The 17,934-nt window shown below is 36.7% G+C and overlaps 1 protein-coding gene across 1 annotated transcript in view; it reads left to right on the top strand.

Annotated features, from left to right (window-relative positions):
- tmem121ab (transmembrane protein 121Ab) overlaps positions 1-17,934 on the top strand; it is a 70,308-nt gene that overhangs the window by 49,565 nt on the left and 2,809 nt on the right. The gene's annotated exons all lie outside the window — the stretch shown is intronic.

Here is a 17,934-nt window from a genome sequence, read left to right as displayed (position 1 = left end):
AGATTCAATACACCTTTACTGAACCACAAGAGAAAAATGTCAGGTTATAAATGGAGGCGGTATTACATTTGTGATACAATGCCTGACGCGTACGCCTACATTACAGTGACATTTTAATTTCAGACAAAGTTTCCTCAGGTCTGTATACTAGTCTTTTTTTTCTCTTACCTACAAATAATAGCACATTTTTAACTACAGCATTGACTGCAGCTGTTCTCCTTCCTGTACAGCGTTTTATCTTTTTCTTAGCCAAACATCACATAAAATACCAAGTGATCCGTTTGCTCCATTGTGTTTAACAGTATCTTTATTCTTCACATCTTACTACTCACCTGGTCTGCACATGACATATACTGTATACACATGTACAATTCAGCCACAATTTTTCCAGATGACTCTTTCATTTTAACACATTTTTTATTATTATTAATTAATTTATTATTTTTCTTTCTTTTATTCACCTCATCGCATTATTTACATGATGTTATGTGCATTTGATTTCATACGTTTAATTCCAGTGCATAACATGGTTAAATTCACCTTTTACTAGACTCACATACTGTAAGTGTGTAAGTTTTTAGCTCATTGTCAGTAAGTCTTGTCTTCAAGATAGATAGATAGATACCTTAATGTCATTGCACAGGGAACAACGAAATTAAGGTGCATAAAATGTTTTTTTTTTTGTTTTGGCAAGAGAGTAGATGTTCAGGTTTATCTATTTATTTATCTATTTGTTTATTTTTTACAGCTTTGGCTAGACTTTTTATAGAAATCTGCCTGGTCATGTATGAGGAGAGCGATATACAGTGTGTTTCTCATCACTGCATATATCTACTGTATGTGTACTCATTTTTGTTCACATTTTCTGGTGCGAACAGTATAAGAATACCTTTTATACACCTTTGATAAATGAGACCCCTGATGTGGGACACCGTGCTTGTGGAGGAAATTCCAAGAATCTAGGTCTTTACCTTTATATAAGCCACTACAGGGAGTCAGTGGAGGTGGCAGCTGAAGCGGGAATGAGGTGCAGACCTCAGCTGACCCAAGACCAAATGTGCTGCTGATTTTTGGATTGTATCCAGTGAGATATGTAGCTGAACTCGTTTTGAGAAGAGATGCAGTGACCTTGGGTTTTTGTTGTTGTTGTTGTTTTATATATTCTTTGTTGTTAAAATACCATCCCCTGTTCCGAAATCTTTAGATTAATGTTATGTAATATCCTTCTTATCACCTATCTGTATCTGAGATTCATACAATGGCCTTGGTTATTATCTCATGACACCAAAAATAATACATAGAGGCAAAGCACATTCATGCTGTGCAGAAATGCAAAAATACTTTTTTATTTTCATTTAATAAAAGGTGGTTTATATATGTAGGTAGTTCTATCCATCCATCCATTTTCAGTACTGCGTATCCTACACAGGGCCACAGGGAACCTGGGGTTTGTCCCAGTGGTCTCAGGGCACAAGGCAGGGGATGCACAGTCATTCAAACACTAAGGACAGTTTAGAGATGCCAGTCAGCCTTCAGTTCGTGTCTTTAGACTTGAAGACGAAACCAGAGTACCTGGAAGAAACCCCTAAATTACAGAGTGAACATGCACACTTATTTAGTATTTAATTCAAATCAATTTTATTTGCATAGCACTTTCAACATTGGACATTGTCTCAAAGCAGCTTTAAAGAACATTTTAATATTATACAAAGCTTAATATTATACAAAAGTTCAAGATTAATGTTAGACTTAGATTTAAATGTGTTTGTATGTATCACTAATGAGCAAGGCTGAGGTGACTGAGGTGACTGTGTCAAAGAAAAACTCCCTTAGATCCTTATTTGGGTGACACTGTAGAAATGTCCTTTCTATATTCATATACAGTCCTACAATTGTGTAGAGATTTCGAAGGTGTCCTTAAAAACCACATGTATTCGGGATCTTCTCTTTAAATTAAATTATGAAGCGGAATCCAACTGGAGCTGGTACATCTCTAGGTGCCTCAGGATCCTCACAGGGTTGGCTTCATCTCACTGAAGGTCTGTAATCTTCATGAAGTGGAACACAACTGGAGCTGGCACAATATCTGAGAGGTTTATAGCTGCTATAATGCTATAAGTGATAGCAAGATCTCATTTTGTATGGATGTTCCAAAAATTTAAATGTGACTATAAATCCATCTTTTTTTTTACTGAAGTACAAAGAATCTAATAAATGCTATACCGTCAAGATAATGTCCCCAGATCATTTTCAACAGCAAGACTTTCTCGATTTTTAAAGTCGTTGCTAAAGTTCATTTATAAAGAACATAGTTAACATCCTGGATATTAATATGATAGAGGAAGACACTTCTGGAAAAAGATTAGCTATGAAATTTAATCTTCACTGTAAATTGAAATTTAAAAAATGTTATTAAAAATTTAAAAATGTTATTATTTAAAAAATCAAATTTAATCTTCACCATCAGGACTTTGTCATTTTAAATATACTTCACACTGAAATACAGTCTGAATTTAAATTAAAAAACTATATATATATATATATATATGTACAGTATATATACAAAAACCTCACACTCTTGCACTGTGCTAAATAATTAATTCCTTACTTTTACACCCTGCAAACTAATTCTCGAAGAGCAACTACATGTGCAAAATGTCAAACGATCATCTGGAATATTTTTCTCACATGTTGACAGGTTATCCGAGCAAGACCTTGACACTGTCTATGACAGTTTGTTTATCTAAAAAAAAGACTGTGCTATGGATTTTTCCATCTCTACCCTTTCAGCCAAGTAAATATGTATAACTTGGCAATTTCAGCTTCAGTGTCAGGAAATGTTTGACATGCTATGGATCACTATTAATTCCAAGGCAGGCAGTGAATTGTTTTTCTGTCTGTGGCATCCCTGTGTGATTTGCCGAAGCAGAACTCCTTCGAATGTGACTCGGTGTGACCTGCTTACTTCTGGCTTTGACATTGATTGACAGGCGTGCACACTCTCTCCTATTCCCCTCCCCTCTATAGACAACTTATTCATGCATGTTCGTTTTGATCTCCTATTCGGTTTTATCCATATTTTATGTTTCACAGTTTTGCCCAATACAACTGAATTTTGTAAGGTTTTTCAAAAATGTGTCAGTCAATGTATCAAGTCATGACAAGCCTAAAGAACAATTAAAATAAAAGTATACATAAAGGCGAGGGGACACGGTGGCTTAGTGGTTAGCACGTTCACCTCACACCTCCAGGGTCGGGGTTCGATTCCCGCCTCCACCTTGTGTGTGTGGAGTTTGCATGTTCTCCCCGTGCCTCGGGGGTTTCCTCCGGGTACTCCGGTTTCCTCCCCTGGTCCAAAGACATGCATGGTAGGTTGATTGGCATCTCTGGAAAATTGTCCCTAGTGTGTGAGTGAATGAGTGTGTGTGTGTGTGCCCTGCGATGGGTTGGCACTCCGTCCAGGGTGTATCCTGCCTTGATGCCCGATGACGCCTGACGCCTCCCCGTGACCCAAGATAGTTCGGATAAGCGGTAGAAAATGGATGGATGGTATACATAAAGGCATGCGCTCTGAGTCTGTCAACTGAAGTAAAGAATTCAGAGATTCTGTGTCTGTTAGTCTTAGTTAAAGATAGAGTCGTTTGCAAAAGTTTAGGAACCCCTGCCAATTTCCATGTTTTTCATTTATAAATATTTGCGTGTTTGGATCAGCAATTTCATTTTGATCTATCAAATAACTGAAGGACAAAGTAATATTTCAGTAGTGGATTGAGGTTTATTGGATTAACAGAAAATGCACAATATGCATCAAAACCAAATTAGACAGGTGCATAAATTTGGGGAATTGATTTGAATACCTGTAACTACTTAGCACTGATTAATTGGAACACACAATTGGTTTGCCTTGAATTCATTAATTCATTAAGCCTTGAACTTCATAGACAGGTGCATCCAATCATGAGAAAAGGTATTTAAGGTGGCCAATTGCAAGTTGCTGTTCTCTTTGACTCTTCTCTGAAGAGTGGCAACATGGAGGCCTAAAAACAACTCTCAAATAACCTGAAAACAAAGACTGTTCAACATCAACAAAAAGTTGTCGCAGAAATATAAGCTGTCAGTGTCCACTGTGAGAAACATAGTGAGGAAATGGAAGACCACAGGCACAGTTCTTCTTAAGGCCAGAAGTGGCAGGCCACGTAAAATATTGGAGAGGCAAAGGCCGAAGGATGGTGAGAACGGTCAAAAACAGCCCACAGACCATCTCCAAAGACCTACAACATTAACTTGCTGCAGATGGCATCACTGTGCATCGTTCAACAGTTCAGCGCACTTTGCACAATGTGAAGCTGTACGGGAGAGTGATGCGAAAGAAGTCTTTTCTGCACACACGCCACAAACGGAGTCTCTTGAGGTATGCAAACGCACATTTGGACAAGCCAGCTTCATTTTGGAATAAGGTGCTATGGAGTGATGAAACAAAGATGAGTTATTTGGTCATAACAATGGGTGTTATGCATGGCGGCAAAAGAACACAGCATTCCAAGAAAAACACTTGCTACCCACAGTATATTTTGGTGGAGGTTCCATCATGCTGTGAGGCTGTGTGGCCTGTGCCGGTACTGGGAATCTGATTTAAGTTGAGGGTCACATGGATTCCGCTCAATATCAGCAGATTCTTGAGAATAATGTTGAGGAATCAGTCACAAAGTTGAAGTTACGTCAGGGCTGGATATTTCAACAAGACAACGACCCAAAACGCTGCTGAAAATCTACTCGGGCATTTATGCAGTGGAACAAGTACAATGTTCTGGAATGGCCATCCCAGTCCCCAGACCTGAATATCATTGAACATCTGTGGGGTGATTTGAAGCAGGCTGTCCATGCTCGGCAACCATCAAACCTAACTGAACTGGAGATGTTTTGTAAGGAGGAATTGTCCAAAATATATCCATCCAGAATCCAGACACTCATTACAGGCTGTTATCTCTGCTAAAGGAGGCTCTACTAAATATTAATGTAATTTATCTGTTGGGGTGCCCAAATTTATGCACCTGTCTAATTTCGTTTTGAAGCATAGTGCATTTTCTCTTAATCCAGTAAACCTCATTTCACTACTGAAATATTATTGTGTCCTTCAGTTATTTGATAGATCAAAATGTTTATAAATGAAAATCATGGAAATTGCCAGGGGTTCCTAAACTTTTGCATATGACTGTATGTACTCTGTCAGTCTTAGTTAAAGGTGTGTCCTTTGTGCCTGTCAGTCTTAAAGGTGTGTCCTCTGTGCCTCTCAGTTTTAGTTAAAGGTGTGTCCTCTGTGGCTGTCAGTCTTAGTTAAAGGTGTGTCCTCTGTGGCTGTCAGTCTTAGTTAAAGGTGTGTCCTCTGTGCCTGTCAGTCTTAGTTAAAGGTGTGTCCTCTGTGCCTGTCAGTCTTAGTTAAAGGTGTGTCCTCTGTGGCTGTCAGTCTTAGTTAAAGGTGTGTCCTCTGTGGCTGTCAGTCTTAGTTAAAGGTGTGTCCTCTGTGCCTGTCAGTCTTAGTTAAAGGTGTGTCCTCTGTGGCTGTTAGTCTTAGTTAAAGGTGTGTCCTATTTAATGTATTGAATTAATGTATTGGATTGCTGCTGCATATTTACATGTGCTTCATACTACCATGGTAAAATATATACATTACTTCTAATAAGCATCTAATAAATATCTCCCACAGGGATGGAAAATGGACTACATATTACACATTCATTTAGTTCAGAATTTAATTCATCAGTCTATACAATTTTTAAAAATGTGTTTAGATGAAATCGAACAAATTTAGATCATTCTTCCAACATCGCCATGCAATAACTTAACACTTTTTTACACTCCAATGCCTGCAGGGTCTTGGGATAAAAACATCCATACCTGAGCAACGTGCTACGGAAAACAGCCTGCACACTGCAGAACTGGTCCCAGCATTCTGTTTAGTCCATACTAATGACCCAATTACACATTCTGCTGCAAACACCAGCCCACTTCCTGTGGATCCAAATTATCTTTTGGCTTCCCAAATGACAGTGGGTCTGGGTCAGTGTCAGGAGCAGAAGGTCCTTTCACTCTGAGCCTCAACTAAACACTTGAAATAGCAGCACAACAATGAGGCTGTTTTTGTAATTTAATTTCATGGTCAGACTGTGCCCCCTTGAAAGAACCGAATAAGAGTGTGCATTGAATTATAACACACTGGAATAAATGAAGGGGTCTATAGGCAATTTCAGGACCTTTTTTCCTACAGGCCTCACATTAATACACATTTGAAATGACTTTTAGAGCTCCAGGGAGAATAGCTTTTGCAAAACTAAAAGAGAAGCAATGAAAGAAAACAAGATTTAGCTGAGAGTCAGTTATTTATATATGACACTGAAATGAGGAACACATGGGTCCAGGTCTTCAAACTCTCAAGAGAAATTTAGATTTCAAATATTAGTAACCTGAGACTATTTCGGGTTTTTTGCTTTTTTTGTTGTTGTTTTTTTTAGCTAAAAAAACACCCTATGATTGGATTAAATCCATCTGTGCTTGTAAATCACTTTGGATTAAAATGTCTGTCAAATAAATTAATGCAAATAATGGCATTTTGGCATGAGGAAACTCAAGACATGCTATTTCAGTCCAGTGAGGTAATGCAGTGTTTCCATGACATGCAGTGTTTTCAGAAAAGCCGTTGAGTTTCACAGAATATGCAGAGTTCTTGAATTGATCGAAAATCCGTCATCACACATGGAATAGTTCATAAAACTAATCTATATAGTGTATCCACATACTCATATACTTACACATATATACTGTACACTGCCCAAAAATAAAATAAAATTCATAGAACACTTAATCATCACGGTATAACACTAAGTCAGTGAAACCTCACAGGAATGAATCTATCCAGTTAGGTAGCATAAGTGATTGTGAATCAGTTTCACCTGCTTTAGTGCAAATGACAAGAAGCGCACTAGAGAAGCAACAGTAAGACAACCCTTAAAAAGGGAATGGTTTTACAGCTGGTGGCCACAGATAATTGCTCTCTCTTGTTTCTTCCTCACAGATTTGTCATAGTTTTGTGTTTGGCTAGGCTGTCATTTCTTGTAGCATGAGGAAGTACCAGCAACCCAATCAGCAGGCTGCACAGGTAGTCAAGTTCCTCCAGGATGAGATATACATACATGCCATCATAAGGAGATTTGGTGTGTTTCATACACACCAAATATACACAGCACTACACATACACAGCACTATTTAAAGAGCATGGAGGAGATAGCAGGAGACGGGCCATTGTACGAGGAGAACTGGACAGGGCCGTAGAAATTCAACAACCAAGCAGCAGGATCGGTATCTTCACTTTTGTGCAAATTTACAAGCGACAACAAAAAGATCTTAGCCCTTAACAACAAAATAAACAGCAAGTGCCTAGAAACATAATAGTCCGAATATATATAATGAAAGGTCCTCAGGTTGTGTTTATTGCCAATGTTCTGGCCCATTGAGTCAGGCCATATCCAATGATAGCAACACAATTGTAAAATGTATTTAAAATTACCCGCCATCTCTTATCTTTATCTTAGTTGTTTTTATTAGCATAGAAGCATATGAACACAAAGGCAAATGCAGTAGGCAGCCATGAGTGATGATAAACAGGACAGGAATAGGAGATCAAGACAATCTTAACAAGACACCTTTATTAAAGTCAAGAAAGTTTTATAATACCTCTGGCCTTGTAGAAATTTAACTCTTTTCCTAATCACTCAGTTCACTTGTGTCAGATGAAGTGAATCAAAATTCAAGAGTTCATTTATGAAATGTATTATTATTGTCATTATTATTATTATTATTATTATTATTATTATTATTATTATTATTATTATTTATTTATTTATTTATTTATTTATGAGGGTTTCAATATAGATTTGATTGTTAAATCTATACAGATGCATAGATGGAATAATCATTTGTTTATTTTATTTATTTATTTATTTATTTATTAGAAAGAAAGAAAGAAAGAAAGAAAGAATGAAAAGAATGTTTGAATTATCTACCTATTATTCGTTCATCCACTGAATAAAACATGATATGGAATATAATATTAGAGGAAAATAATTAACAACAGGGAGCTGTGATGTGACTCAATGTGAAGCGAAGTACTGCTACCATCCCAAGTTGATTATTCATTGATAACATCAAAATCAGCAATCCTCTACTCTTTATAAAATAGCAATTTAACTGTTGTCTTTTTAATGAACACCACACTTACCTACATTTGCACTTGTCATGTTACCAAAAACTCACAACGTTTCAGTTTCAGAGTTACAAAGATCCAACAGTCATTTGTCACACAATGTCAGTCATGATGGTATCCATTTAACTTAATACATCATTTTTTAAATATAAGTGAAAACATATCAGTGGGTAAAACTGTGGGAAATTTGAAACCTGAACTCAATGGGGGATTCAGGTCAGTAAAAGTCAGTATGCTTCCATTCATCTGTTAAATGCTAACTGTGACCATATAATCACCTCAGAATCAATGTGCATTCAAGAATGACTCAATTAAGAGAGTCAGTGGGGCGAGATGTTAATTGCTCTTCCAAATATAAAGGGACAGAGAGACACCTGGTGCACTAGCAGACATGGACCTATGCCAGAGTCACATATGGAGGCTATTTTTCAGGTAATGAAGATGATACAAGCAAAACAGACAGCTCTCTGCTGTGATGCTGCCATCACTTCATGTGAAAAAATCATGTGAGAAAATTTAGGAATTTTCGTTTTATTCTATCTTGCCACTTGGTTAGAAATGTAATAGCCTTGGCATGTAGCTGTGTTGAGGTGAGATGTTATCATTAAAAAAACTGAACATTTTAATTCAATTTATTTGTATAGCACTTCTAACAATTCACATTGTCTCAAAGCTTTAAGTTTAAAGTTTAAAATGAAGTTACTATTTATCTCTGTCATAAACCCCAATTTGAGCAATTCAGGGGTGACAGTGGCAAAGAAAAACTCCCCGAGATGATATGAGGAAGAAACCTTGAGAGGAACTAGCCTCAGATGGGAACCTCATCCTCATTTGGGTGACACTAAATAGTAAATAATGTCCTTTCTACAACAGTTTGTAGTTGAGTGGAATTAAGCAACCAAGAGCAATGGGTCAGCTCAATTTCCAAGTTCATCACAGACCCAATACTAGACCCAACAGAGTGAATCACATATATTTTGCATTTTATTGTCAGAAGAAATCAATTCCAGGTTTGGTTGGAGACCCTAATCATGTGACATACATTAACTTTCAGAATGAAATCAGTTATTTCTATTAAAGCTTTTGTTAAGGGCTGTATTCAGAGCCAAACAACTTAAATTCAGAAGTTATGTTAATATTTATGCTAGGGCCTATATTCAGCTTATCGTTATCATATTCAGATCAGATATCGAATGTCTGATTTTGTTTTCGTTGAGTGCTTTCAGGAAGGGTGGTCTCAGTTTGTTAGATAGAAAATGCAGATTTGAAGAATAGAATCTGCAAAGGAGATTGTCTTTTCCCATCCTTTGCTGTAATTTGCACTACAATATACACATCAAATACAAGACACAATTCAAAAATACAATTTAGTGTAATACAGTAATGTATGATTGAGATACATAACTGAGGCTGATGCCGCTGTTTTCAGAAGAAAAAAAAACACTGCATTCCTGTCCCAGCAAAAAAGCAGATACAGAAGGTATATAAGAATTACTTAACTATTATGAATTGCTCGGTAAAATCTAGCTGATCACTTTGAAACATGCACTTTAATAAGTTCTAATATTAGCACTGGTTACTTTTTTGCATAAAAAGTATTGCAAGAAAATGGGTGCGATATTAAGTTTAACTTGAATGTATCATCATTTACATGAGCTGAATGTCATTATATTGCAGGCACTTAAAAACCTTTCAGTCTTTCTTCTTTGACAAATTGTATTACTGTGCCAGTTTCAAGTGAGTTTATTATCGCAGTTTGTTTAGATGTTCTACTGTCACAAGCACTAACAGAATTGCTGGTTGGACTTCAAAAGTTTCACCCTACGAATCCTATACTATTCTTCTGGATCTTTTTAAAGTGTAGGCTGCAAAATCAAATTTGATTTTTATTTAAAAACAATCCATGTATATGACACCTCTTGTAAAGAGCTTGGCTGTGTACTATAACTCGCAGTCACAATGAATTTGGTGCTAACATGTGAGTCATTTAAAAAGTTGGGGGGGCGAAATGTCTAGTGTTATCTGTTTTTTTTTTCAGTTAACCCTTGTGTAAATGACAGGTTTTATGCTTTATATGCATTATGAATATATATGATTATAAAACAGAAAGAAAGAAAGAAATTCAGCATACTGTAACGTTTCCCGTGATCTACCCTCATTCACCGGACTACATTACCCATCATCCTTTGCACCCCGTCATCCACCATGTTTGTTTCCCGTCTTCACCTGTCTGTTCACCCGGACTCTATTTATACTCATCACCACTGTCTTCACTCATTGTCGGTTATCGTCTTTACTACGTTGTATGTATGTGTGATTTACCTGCTCCTTATTATTAAAATGACATCTTTAATGTCACTATTCGTCGTTCTCGTCTCTGTCGTGTACATACAGTGACACATACTTGATATTATGTAGAATTGGCAGAGTTAAACATTCTGTAAAATCTCAGTTCAACATTATCTTTATTCTTATAAGGGTTTTGATAACACACTTGTTAAAACAAAAGACGTTATAAATAGTTTATAGTTTATATAACGTTTGTCAAAGCAGCTATTTTTCCTTATAATCCTTTAAATTAAAACTTGCTAATTATTCAACAAGAGCAACAGGCAGAGTTACTAAACATTGTGCAACATAATTCGGATACCGACTCGAGCTACAGTACTGGGGGCTTGTGATGATGACGTGACAAGTGAGTGACTGATTGCCGTGAACGTTATGTATAGACTATCTTAAACTTTCTTGTCTCTTTGAATTTTAAATCACTCTGCATTTATATACATTGCTCCATTAAAACCTCAACATGTGGTGAACACAACTCTCCACTAAAAAAGTGAGGGGGACGAATTTACTTTTTATAAAAATCTACGCCCCTGATGTGAGTGCAGTGATGGCCTGCAGCTGAGCAAAACAGTACAGTCCTACATTCCCACTGACTAAGACAACCCCAACCGGTTAAGAGTTGTACTTGTTGTACTGCCATTTATTCATCAATGTCCAAGTAAAATTTCAGCTCTGAGAGGTATATTTTAACAGGGGGTATAATTGCACCACAGAAGAGTGGCTTAAAGGGCTTATATTTTAAAATCAGCCACCATAGATGCTAATATGCTTCCATCTGGAAATGAGTTCTTACCGGAATTAATTAATAAGAGTCAAATTAAGATGCTGCATATGTGAGGGACATTGTTGCTGTGCAAATGAGCCACAGCAATCGGCTAATCAGTCAATTAATCCTTGCCAGATGAAGTGAATCACTATTCAAGGCTTCATTTAGCAAAATAGATTACAGCAAAGTGGGACTTCTTGTACTGGGGGACTTTGGGATTTTGTTTATCCACACGGATGATTAATAGCAAAATGTATCCAACAGTTTTGTTTTGTTTAGTTTTGTTAAAAAGTTCTAACAGTTATTCATTTAACAACACATTTAATGGTCATCTTGTGAGAAATATTCTGTTAGCATGTCAAATAGCTAGACAAACAGCTAAGTAGATAGAATCATAGCTGAATAACAAGCTAGCTATCTGGGTTAACGCTGACAAGAAAACATCAGATTGAAATGACAGGAGTCTCTGTTGGAAAAACCTGTATATAATACGATCACTTACTAACACTGTAAGAAGGTTTTGTCACATGTCACAAGGCAGGAGTGTGTCAGAACTCAAAGAGACTGTTTTCTCTTTTAAAGCTGACGGTTCTTGCAGGATGTTGATGTGGGGTTTGGATTCAGCTTCTCTCCAGGACTCAACATGTTTGAAAAAGTGTTGAAAGTTCACACTGGAAGAATTCAGATGCCAAGAGATGAGTTCAAAAGCAGCTTTGAATGTCCAGAGCGGGAACAGAAACAATAGCCGACAAGGAGAAATATGAATTATTCTCAGAATGTCTGCAGCAAAGGTGTTGTGTGAATATGAAATGAATATAAAAGATTTTAATCTAAATAACAGTGACACAAAGAAAAAGATATATATATATATATATATATATATATATATATATATATATATATATATATATATATATATATATATATGTGTGTGTGTGTGTGTGTGTGTGTGTGTGTGTGAGAAATATTTCAAAGAAACTCTATAAAATCTAAGCCCTTTGGGATAATTGTAAAAAATGTATCAAAGAACAAAAAATGAGTATGAAGGAAAATCTCACAGAACAGTAGTCATGTACCTTTGTTATGTCCTTCCTGAAACATCCAAACATTCAAACGAACAGAACACGTTCTAGCAAAACATTTTATTTATCTAATTCTCAGTGGGAGATTATTGTTGCATCCCGATTTTCCTATGTAGTTTTCTTACAAAAATTATGTATTGTAGTTTCTTTTAGTGTCCTTTATACTAACAACTCTCACGCTGTCAAATTTCCATTGTGTAACAACAGTCTGGTTTTGTAAGCTAATGACTACTCATTGGCTCAATAGCTTTTGGGAATGTTCCTCTACAGCTGCTAAGGTTTTCTGTCACTCCATTCATGCACAACTCCTTATTAGCACATGTGTCATTAATTTGTTTCTGAACATGCCCTGACATGAGTGAGTTGACAAGCATAGAAATGAGATTTAAGCCTTCCATCTGCTTCCTCCACACAGCGCTAATAAGATGACCGGTTACAATCGTGAACTTCTCCAGTATGCATATTGTACATCTCAACTAGTTAATCCTATTACAATGTGACTGTTTTTTATTTCATTCTCCCTCGAGAGAAACAGAAGATGTAAGCAGGGTTAAGACATACTGTATGGAGGTGGATCAGGGATCTGTAGATTGCAGACTTTTGCAGTGAGTAGCTATGTATTTTGTGTCCAGGCTTATTGTTATTTAGCTTATTAGCTTATAATTAAAACAAAATGATGACCTTGACTGTCAGACAAGCAGCAGTTCAGTGTTTGAATGTTAAATAGGTCGGCATCTGAAGCATGATTTGATACATTAGCAGATTGAGTGATTAACATTAGGGATATAGCAGCTCTCGTTTTTTCATGCCAGTGTTTAAGAGCTTTGACTTTCTTTAGCCTTGACTCAGACTTTGATATTTAATACCGTTACTGCTATAATAATTCTGCATTTCTAGAATCGATTTTATTGTAGAATTCAGTGTGTTAAAGATACATCAGTTTGCTGTAGATGGTAGAACTCAGAAACCATGAAGATGGCTTTTTTCTTATTGTACACAGAGACGGTAAATCATTTTAATAATCACAAAAAGAAATAGGTTTTCTTTTGAGTGTGGTTCATCTAAAAGTTTCTTTCTAATATCATTTCCACCATCGCCTCTGGCTTGATCATTAGGGATAAATTTATCATTTCTCTCTTCTGTAAAGCTGCTTCATGACAATGTCCATTGTTAAAAGGCCTAGACAAATAATTATAAAATATACACATATTATAATATATACACATGTGCAAGATGTATAGACTAAGGAAGTTATGGGAATATGTACATTATAGGGGATGATACTATTATGCAGAATCAATGGGTTTGAGGTTAATGAGGGCCACATCACCAGGAGGGGAAAAAACACAAAGCTGCTGTTTGTATGCCTGCTTTTTCCAGCTGTGATGACACTGAAACTTCTTCTGGAGGGAAGCATGTAATAGATGCGATGTCTGGGGTGAAAGGGGTCAGCTATAATCCTGCCAGCATGCTTCCTGTCCCTGCTGCCATAGATGTCCTGAAGAGATAACAGATTACATTCAATAACAATTTCAATAACCATTTCTGCTGTCCTGAAAGGGTGCCAAACCATACAGTTGTTTTTATGGGGTGTGGACGGATTCAGTGATCACAGTGTAGAACCACATAGTCAGAGCCTGTGAGTGAATTTCTTCAGCTGTTACAGAAAGAAAATCATCTGCTGTGCTCACATGGAGTTTCCCTTCCGAAGGCAAAGACTCAGTATGCTTCATGTAGACATGATGTTTGGCTAGCTTCCAAGAACAATATGACGTGTTTGCTGAGCAAATGGACAGAGGGCCTCATTTATCACGCTGGATACATCTGATGTATTCATAAATCGTTCGAGATTTACGTGAAACATTTGGAGTCGTGTAATTTGTATCCCACTCATTCTCCTATTCCATGTGTAAGAAGACATACTAATGCAAACTTTGCTTGATCATATCATATAAATTGTCATGATTTAGTGCACTTAAATATAAGGATTATGCCACCAATTGTGTATTTGTTACACAAAAAAATTAAAGAACATTTGGTGAAGCTCAATCAATTCATACAGTATGTGTTACATGAACTAACAAAACATTCATACACAGTGACTATGTGAACAAAACCACAGAGAGCATACAATCTTGTAAACTCATGAAAGTGTTTTTATCTTTGTATAACCCTAGCAGACATTATCTTTGGATACAGTATAGTGGTGCCCAGGAATTCTACTGTAATAGTGGCGTATTTGGGTTTTTCTGGGTTACTGGTATAATGATTAGGATTTTTCAGCAATTCCAACGATTTGTTAAAATATCTGGAAGGACTGATGCCAGTTGCTCACAGCAGAGCTTTAGGGTTGATACTGGGACAACTTCTTGACCTGGAGCCTTTCTTATCTCAAAAGACCAAATCAGAAACAATCCCACTCCCTACTGCTGGCGATTAGCATTGCAGTCCAATTCATGTGTATGAATTATTCACACCCCCTCACCTAGTCTCTGATCATGGAGTTCTGAAAGGTCACATAGGCTCCAGGCTGGCTGCTGCTTCTTGCTTCTACAGTAGTTCAACTCTCTGACTGTGAAATACACTGCCTGTCACAATGCTATTAGTCATAGGTGTTTGCTATTAACTACTCTTTATAAACTCAGCAAGTCCTCAAGGATGCTTACATTTTTTGAGACTTGTATACCATTTGGAGTCAAAAAATGTGTACCATTTCTCAATCTTGTCGCATGCTCACGTGACCATGTTTGGGTATTGAGTTTGCTCACTAAATACTAAATTGTTGTTTGCTTAGAACTGTCATTTGTAAATCCAGCGGTCAACTTTTTTTACGGTAACAGAAAGCAAGGCTAGGGAAGAGCATTAAGTCTCAATTCTTAACATTCACTTATATTTACATACATATTTCCATTAACAATTTATAGAACAAAATAGAAGCTGAGGATAAAATATATTAAAAGTAATGGTTATGTTCCAAAAGTATGTTATATTTGGAGAGTAATTATAAAAAGATTTCAGTAATTCAGGCTTGATTTTGACTTGACAGCATGAAAAAACTCAAATACATTTCATTCCAGGCATTCATTGCTGGCATATCTGGTGCCAAAAATCTGTAGGAAGCATAATTAAATCTATGGTTCTCAGAGAAATGTCATGCATGATCTTTCACCCATCCACCTCCAAAGCAGGCTATAATTAATGCCACTATATTGGCATGCATCAGTGCCCTAGAGACTGCAGTGATTTAATTCTGCACGCACCTAGTTTTAATTCTAAGCATGTGGGAGCATAAATTGGACTGCGTCCAATCGTTTTTTAAAATTACGAGTCTTTAACGTTTCTTTGGATGCAACTCATAGCGTAAATTTTTACAAAGATGCAGTTCTTGACCTAAAGGGCAAAAAATTTTACTACAAGTGAAAGACAGGTTTAATATTTTTTTACTTTAAGAGTCAATATATGACACATATATGTGGACACTGGACCACTTACTGTATATGTGGTTCTTCTCCAAACTGTTGCCGCAGAGCTGGAAAAAGAAAGCTGGTGCAGAATGTCTCTGTATGCTGTTTCATTCACTGGGACTATGAGGGTTAAATCTGTCCCAGCATGACAAGAACCATGTTTACAAGGTTTATACAGACATGGTTTTCAATGTTGGTGTGGAAGAACTGAAACGACCTGTACAGAGCCCTGACCTCAACCCCTTTGTGATTAATTGGGAAGTCAACTCCATCCAGGACTTCCTGCCCAATATGAGTACCCAAAACTCACTAATGCTCTTGTGGCCGAATGGGGAAAATACTCATAGCCATGCTCCTAAAACATGTGGAAACCCTTCCCATAAAATTGGTGATTATAATCTAGAATAAATATTTTTTGACAACCAGATGTCCACATACTTTTGGTTACATACTACAAATTTACACATTTTTATTCAAATGTCTTAAAAATTGAGGCATGTTCTGACACAAGAACAGATCAGAGCAGCTATGGTTTAAGTCCACATATTTGAACCTCTAGATTCTCCAGAAACTACAGTAGTACAGTAGCTGACCGGAATGAAAGTTTGTCCACACCAAGGAATACCGCCTAAATGGGATGCCGGTCCATTGCATGGCACCATGCAGACACTTTAACTCCTTGGGACAATTCACTTCAATTCACCAGCCAATCCAAATATTGTCTTGTTTTGGTGGGCATAAACTGGAAATCCTGGAAGAAAATCCCATGCAGTCACAAGAACATCATGTACAGAAACTCCAAACTAAAGATTGACAATAGGATCCTAGACCTATGATGCAGCAATGCCACCCACACTTCCATTGTTCTGAAATCACTGCAAGCTAAGGTTAATGTGGAGTAACTGGAGCAATCTCCTGTATCATCTCCCTGTTTCAAAAATCTATTTATTGTGTGTTCCACCTCTAGTAAACATCAGATATTAGTCTGATAAAGAATAAATACTTAGTGTGAGCTTATTATTATTGAAATCCAATAATGCCTCAAACCACATCCAGTTCTTCATGTCACACAGACTTGACTACCTGGTTTTCACAGTGTTACTTACTTACTGTTTAATTCCATATAGGTATATAAAAGGGATTAAACTTCACACTATAGCAGGACAGACATCTTTAACAAATGGAATCACCTTTTTTGTATACAGTGCAGTTTGCTATCATTCTGGCAAGACTTGCTGGTGCTGGGATCTGTGCAGGACACTTAATTTCTTTTACACCAACCTTGGCAAACCATAACAAACCTTTTAGATGTTTGTGTGTTTCCAACCTGGTGTAATATTTTGAGGATATCTTAGATATAGGTGTGAAGGTCAGGTGACCGTATGGCCATATAGTGTATATGACTATGACATATTGATATTTATTCAGTGGTGGATGCCTTTAACACAAATTCTTGAGGAGTGGTAGTCCATGGATTTGAACTTAGAACCTTCAAATAACTTGCTCGGTGAGCTACCTCTGCTGCTTGAATGATAATGTATTTTTTATAATTTAAATTTCACATGACAAGCTTTCTGACAGACTCCCTGTTTCTGTGTTAATTACATTAGTTGTATTAGACTTTCAGCTCTCATAAAAAAAAAAAAAAACCTGTGAACCAAACTGTGAAACGTGAACCAAACACACAAATGTTTCTGTTCTCAAAGCTAATGGTTATATGAAGCACATTTCTGCTCTTTGAGATGCCTCAAGTGTTTGTTCATAAGCATCTAAAATTTGAAGGTGTTACCTTCTACAACTAAAATTCTATGTACGGTTATCCCAACAGAAGTGAAATCATATCACACTGAAAGCCAGCAGTGTCCTGACTCATTTTTTTTATCAGATATGCGGCAATAAATGAATAAATATATTTGTTTATACTGATTGAAAATGTCTGAGAGTGTCAAAGAATGCCAGTGTACTGGTAAAAATGGTAAAGCTGATCAAGTACACTTCAAATACAGGCAAATTGTGTAA

The sequence above is a fragment of the Tachysurus vachellii genome, chromosome 3 (genome assembly GCF_030014155.1).
Source record: "Tachysurus vachellii isolate PV-2020 chromosome 3, HZAU_Pvac_v1, whole genome shotgun sequence".
NCBI classification, from domain to species: Eukaryota; Metazoa; Chordata; class Actinopteri; order Siluriformes; family Bagridae; genus Tachysurus; species Tachysurus vachellii.
Note: the sequence above shows the minus strand (reverse complement) of the source record. Positions and strands in the feature narration are given on the sequence as shown.